This window comes from Octopus bimaculoides, chromosome 8, assembly GCF_001194135.2.
Source record: "Octopus bimaculoides isolate UCB-OBI-ISO-001 chromosome 8, ASM119413v2, whole genome shotgun sequence".
In the NCBI taxonomy this organism is placed as follows: domain Eukaryota; kingdom Metazoa; phylum Mollusca; class Cephalopoda; order Octopoda; family Octopodidae; genus Octopus; species Octopus bimaculoides.
Genome location: NC_068988.1, coordinates 9859103 through 9864513, shown reverse-complemented (window position 1 = coordinate 9864513; position 5411 = coordinate 9859103). Strand labels below are relative to the sequence as shown.

Sequence of the window (5411 nt, the reverse complement as noted above, 5' to 3'; positions counted from 1 at the left end):
AAAAAAAAAAAAATGGCTAGAAAGCCGAAATTGGTTTTTATATCCTGGAAATGTGCCACACAGGGCAGATTTCTGTCGCAAAAAACTTGCACCAGATAGTATACAAGTTGTTATACAACTTTGTATATAAAATAAACTTTACAAACAAACTTTTTAAAACATGAAAAAGGCAAAACTTACGGAGCCGACACGTCTACCGTCCGTCCATAGAGATAGATAGATAGATAGATAGATAGATAGCTAGATAGACAGAGAGTTCGGTTAAAAGGGATCGAGAAAGAAAAAAAGAAAACGATCAATAGGGATCGTGTACCACGGCAATGTTCTCGTGTAAAAAGCGGGGACAGTTTAGGTTTAGCCGTGGAAAGAAAAGCCTACGGAAAAGATCACGGTAACCTTGACCAATATTGTCATTGTAGAAATGTAGATAGATAGATAGAAAGACAGACAGATAGAGATAGTTAGATAGATAGATAGATAGATAGATAGATAGATAGATAGATAGATAGACATGCTAGAGCTATTCAGCTACTGACGTATTGTAGATAACTCGCATTTTGCATGTTAATTGATTCCACTTAGATGTATATATTAGATATCAATATGTGTAATGACGCAATATTTTATAAGCACATTAGCAAGGTGGCAGCAAAGTGCAGTCCACTATCAGGATGGATACGGAGGTCCTTCAAGACAAGAGACTAAGAAACTATGTTGACCCTGTGGAGAACCTTTGTTGTCACCCACCTGGACTTCTGCCCCCAGTCATGGTCACCACATAGTGCCAAACTAACAGCGGAGCTTGAGGCAGTCCAATGCCACTACACTAAAAAGGATTGGAACAGTGCAACGGATAAGCTACATGGACAAGCTGAGAAAACTATTAATTTACTCCCTGGAGCGAAGGTGTAAGAGATATGCAGTAATATACATGTGGAAAATCGTAGAAGGGTTTCTACCCAACTTCGGCATTGAGTGTTATTCAAATGCCAGAACTGGCCGTCATTGTATTGTACCAAAGGTACCATCCACTCCATCTAAATTCAGGACCAGGTACTGCAATAGTCAAGGGTTTGAAGCCCCACATCTCTTCAATGCTCTGCCACAAAAATTAAGAAATCAGCATAAGGTGGAAGTAGATGTCTTCAAAAAGGAACTGGACATCCTCCTCTCCACAATACTGGATGAACCAACAGCCCAACATGAGGTGCAGACGAGGGCAGCGGAATCAAACGCCCTCATAAACCAAATGGACCAACATCTGGGAAATAGGTACACACACAAGTGGTGATGTGAAACACTCCAGACTGAGGAAATCAGAAAACCATGGTGGTGCTCCAGCATGACCACAACTGCATGATTGTAACAAGTAAAAGATTAAAAGTGTATGTGTGCGTGTCTTTCTGATCATATCGAGAGAATTGCATGCGGTGCATGAATTTCTGTAAGTGTCTCTTCGATTGATAGGGTTTGCATAGTGGGGACATGTTGTTCATTATATTAAGTCTGCTGTAGGTATGTTGATTTTCATGTAGTGTCAAAGCTGCGTTTTTGTGAACAATGCATTTTGAAGCTATGGGTTTCATGTAATAAGAGTGGAGGAGCTGTATTCTGTTGTTCACAGTCTCTAATCAAAGTTCAGTATCAAGGACAGGGTGTCTATTGTTAGGTTGCCAAGTGCGGTAATCTATAGTTACCTTGATACTTTGGTCGATGATGTTAGCTACATACTGGATGCTCTCCATTACCTTCCACTCGGTTTCTGCATCACCGTTTCTCGAAATGATCTCAACTAGAATATAAATGTCTTCTACTTACCTACAATAAAGTAAAAGAGTTGTGGACTGTTCTGCAAGAATTGTTTGAGTTTTCTGTCCCACCTGGTCATGAAAAGGTTGGCCACATCTCCAGCTACACCGACACCAATGGCTGCACCTTGAACCCGCATGTATAATTTCCTGTTAAACTTTACTATGTGGTTCTTCAATGTGGTTCTCATGCTAGCGCCTATTGCATATCCAATCATTCTTTTCACCTGATTTTTGTTGTCAGGGTCTTAGGTGTGTATTGTCCAGCCACTCCAGCGTTCTGCAGTGCTTTTCTTCACTGCTGAGGTGATGGTTGGTGGCCTTCTCCTCTGTGACCTGGTGGAGCAGAATCTACTAAGATCATGGTTGTCTAGATAGTTACTGTCATAGCTTAGTTTAAGGAGGCAACATCTATGTCAATAGATGGGAAGAGTGAAATTACATTCATATATATAGATACCCATCTATAGACATAGATTTTGCTGTGGAAAAATGCATTGAGATTATGTGTGAGAGGGACGTAGAGCCCCGTGAAGTCAACACAGGGGAATTTGGCGTCTTCCTTAAACTATTGCTTAGATTGGTGTGTCACCAAAATGTCAGCTAGAATAGCAGCTGACGTTGTGGTCATGTGATTATCTTGTTCAAAACGTCTAAAGGTCGTTTATCTTTGAGCCATTAAGTGCAGGTGAAAATCGTGAGGAAAGGCAAAAAAGTAGGCAAGGCATTACAAGGACATTTTATTTCATTCAATTCAATCTAAAGTTAGCAACATATCTAATAGTAAAAAAAAATAGTAAAATTAGCCTCTGACAGCTGTTTCTGAGATATTCCAGCTACTGGAGCATCATATCAAGCGAAGACTCTGTAAGTTGGGTATTCCGTCCTCGGAGATATATAGGCTAGACAGCGGAAGATAGTTCCTCATCAATATTTGTTGTGGTTCATTATGTCCAAGAGGGCGGGAGAGTTCAATTAAATCCAGTTTGATCGGGTCTTTAAGTAAATCCATGATCAGAAAGGATGGTTAGGTAGTAAAGCACGGTGAAAGGAAGGAGCGAATGGTTATGCAAAGCTCCATATTGAGGGAAAATGGATGCTAGCAGTTTCAAAGGTGTGCAAATACTGAGAGCAGGATATTTTTACCAGAGAAGGAAAGAAAGGGTGTTTTACGTTTCGAGCAAAGCTCTTCTTCAAAAACATATCAATTCCATCCAATAAGACACATGAGTAATTCCTGAAATAAAATAGCTTTATATTGACATAATTTTCTTTACCCTGATGTACAGGCTTTTAATTAAGTAAAATGAATAAGTGAATTCAGTAACTAGATTCATCATGATATTTTATTTCAAGAAAATATAGCCAAAAATGAAACTACGTAATGTAAGGTTGAACATTTATAATATACATCCAGTGATGTATCGGTCTTATATATTGTTGAAAATGAGAGAAACGAAAAACATGTTGCCCAGATGAGTGGGAAGGAAAATACAATATATATTGAGAAAAATCAAAGTGAAAAATATTCTTTTCGACAAAAGATGATGGTCAGTTGTAAGTAAATTAGTTGAAAATCAATAGCAGCATGTGTGTCTGATAACAAAGATTACATAATCAACCTAACGCTGGTACGAGAGGCTGGAACTCGATACAGTATCACGCTATTTTCTATCTTTTCCAGAATCTTGCTTCAGAAAGGTTTGTAGGGACGTGGTCCGAATTCATGTATTGGTGAGGTAATGTTGTTAAGTTGAGCTTCGTATTTAATTTACCATTGGAAATGTATAATAAGGAAGAGAGGGCAGCTATAAAGATTTTGTCTGGATCACAACCAGTATGTAAGTAATAAAACTTCCTATCATCTGAAAAGAAGAAAAGAGAAAAAATAAATAGCTGTTATTTTCAATGAATTCATAGAATGATTTAGAAAGAGGGTTATTATATTTTGATAAAATACATTTTATGAACTGTAATCATGTACAATTTTTTTTTTACAAAAGCCAGAAAAATCTTTACCACCAAATCATTATAAAGAAAAAAACGAGTGATATATAACATGAAGTGTTGTAAAATATTAAACGCTGTGATAAATTACCGTAAGTGTTGACGAGGGAGTTATTACGAAACAGCCACCAACATCGATTCCATGCGATTCAGTCGTTAGTCGATTTAGGAAAACTAGTATCTGTAATACAGAAAAAGAGAGACAACATGAACGGGGATTGTGTAAATAGAAACGTTTACCTTGTCTGTGGCTGCACAGAATGCACATTTTTTGGATCTATTTTAAAACGGGGGCCACATTTTTCATTAATGTTTTACGTAGTGTTTTTGGTACGGAAAGACTTTCAAACTTCGTATACTTATCTATTTTGTGTTATAGAACAGAAAAATATTTTTGTATTCGAATTTATTTCATGTAAAAAATTGTCTTATTTCGATAATTTCAACCAATCACTGACAAGTATTCAGTTGTTTACATTTACTCCTTTGGCTGATTAAGCGGTGTAAAGCGTATTTAATCTCCATACCTTCGTTTTATTTGCTTTTTTCATTTTAAATTTGCTTTAACCTTAACCCTAACCCTAACCGTAGGGTTAGGGTTAGGGTTAGGGTTAGGGTTAATTGTTTCAGAATCGTTTGTTTATGTAGTCGGCACTTAATGTATATCGGCTGAATGGACGTCAGTGATTGGTTGAAATTACAGAAATACAACTTTAACATGGAATAACTTATGGATTTCTTTTTTTTATTAAAGAAGACTAAGAGAAAAAGATGTTTTATATGACACATTCTACCAGTGTTCAAAGTTTCAAAGTGTTTCGTTAATGAAAAATGTGGCCCCCGTTGTAAAAAAGATCCCATTTTTTGAATAATTTCAACGATGGTAACTTGCGTTGATGCGCAAATAATTTGCGAATACTACGCGGGAATATGGATTAAACACTAGTTTTTATTCAGTCAACATTATGCTATCAATAATTCACAAATCCCGACTCAATGTTTTGTTTCTCGAAGCAATAGATATCGCTTTCCGTCTATTAGTCTTTGTATTACCCAGCTATCATGGGCTTTAAAAAGAGACTTACATGAAAAGTATCTCGTCATACATCAAAGCGATCACACGACGTTTGCATTCGTTGATTCAACAAAAAACCATCAGATTAGAAAATTACTCAGAGGACGAGATTTTATGGAAATAAATACCTATATTAATGTTAGCAATGAACGGTTATGTCATTTTCATCAAGAATTATCTTTCTAATTTTTATATAATGCACCGTGAAATAATTTTATAAGATATATATTCATATGGCTTATAGACTTTTATAGGATATCAATTTATGGCTGATTTAGTGAAATTCTAATGTGTTTACTAAAATTTGATAAAACCTGCTACGCGCATTATGAAACCACGAAAGAAACGTTTAATCGTTAATAATTGTGTCTGAGAGTGCTGAATTGTACGTGGACAGAAATAAAGTTAAATCTCTTGAAGCTGCATAAGCTCACATATGTATATACAGTGACGGGGAAAATAACCACTCATAAGAGTGTGTGTGAGAGAGAGAGAGAGAGAGAGAGAGAGAGAGAGAGAGA

The 5411-nt window shown here is 36.6% G+C and overlaps 1 protein-coding gene and 1 long non-coding RNA gene across 4 annotated transcripts in view; one reads left to right on the top strand and one right to left on the bottom strand.

The window, feature by feature from the left end:
* LOC106880719 (uncharacterized) overlaps window positions 1-5411 on the top strand; it is a 49805-nt gene that overhangs the window by 37039 nt on the left and 7355 nt on the right. The gene's annotated exons all lie outside the window — the stretch shown is intronic.
* The window catches only part of LOC106878193 (uncharacterized), a 2768-nt gene continuing 493 nt past the window's right edge, over window positions 3137-5411 (bottom strand). The window contains exons 2-3 of the long non-coding RNA XR_001410476.1: window positions 3907-3996; window positions 3137-3673 (exon numbers count right to left, since the gene is read on the bottom strand). This is a non-coding gene — a long non-coding RNA (uncharacterized LOC106878193). The remainder of the gene's footprint in view (window positions 3674-3906; window positions 3997-5411) is intronic.